The sequence below is a fragment of the Peromyscus californicus genome, unplaced genomic scaffold (genome assembly GCF_007827085.1).
Source record: "Peromyscus californicus insignis strain IS unplaced genomic scaffold, ASM782708v3 Scaffold_10__1_contigs__length_136768540, whole genome shotgun sequence".
NCBI classification, from domain to species: domain Eukaryota; kingdom Metazoa; phylum Chordata; class Mammalia; order Rodentia; family Cricetidae; genus Peromyscus; species Peromyscus californicus.
The window spans coordinates 128,552,679-128,553,427 of NW_026294391.1; the positions used below are offsets into that span (position 1 = coordinate 128,552,679).

General features: G+C 57.4%; 1 non-coding gene across 1 annotated transcript; it reads right to left on the reverse strand.

The window, feature by feature from the left end:
* Positions 1-257: 257 nt before the first annotated feature.
* Positions 258-330, reverse strand: Trnak-cuu (transfer RNA lysine (anticodon CUU)). The gene has a single exon. It is a non-coding gene; the product is annotated as a tRNA-Lys (tRNA).
* Between the last annotated feature and the right edge of the window lie 419 nt (positions 331-749).

The window sequence follows — 749 nt, forward strand, 5'->3', positions numbered from 1 at the left end:
CGGCAACTGTCACGCCTACAAGGCGGGGCGAAGGGAGGCGCCGGGGGACCCGAGATCTGGATCGGCGGGCACTCTCTCTGTTGCGGGACCCTGGACTGGAGAGGTGGACCGAGCAGAGCTCCAGAGAACACCGCTGGACTGTGATACACCTTCCCCAGACTCCGCAACCTACCTATTCCTTAATTTGTAAGTTATGCCATTAAATAAATCTCCTTTTAACTACGTGGAGTGGCCTTAATAATTTCACCAATATCTGGCGCCCAACGTGGGGCACGAACCCACGACCCTGAGATTAAGAGTCTCATGCTCTACCGACTGAGCTAGCCGGGCTGGCGGGAGCCGGGATGGTGGGAGCCGGGGCCCGCACTTGGGGAGGAGGGGGATCGCCTCACTCACAGCGGTTTTTCGCTGGTCTGGGGGCTAAGCTAGGGAGCTGAGACCGGACTAGCTGCTCCCTTTTTCGGGAATGGAACCGTGTAGGCGTTCCCTGGTTCTACGGAACTCTGCAGGCGGGTTTAGGTACCCGCCAGCCGGGGAGGAGGCTGAGGGCGGGAGCCACCCAGGCCTTTGGAACTTGCCCCACGTGAGTGCCTGGTTGGGCTTCTAAGACATTTCCATTTGGAAGTTTGTCTTCTTGGCACAAAATGGCCTACTGGGCAAAGAACTGCCCTTGCCTCGATGGCTGACAGTACTAATGCAATGCTATCCTTTCTGGACAAGTGGGACACAAGGAAAGCGACCACTGTACT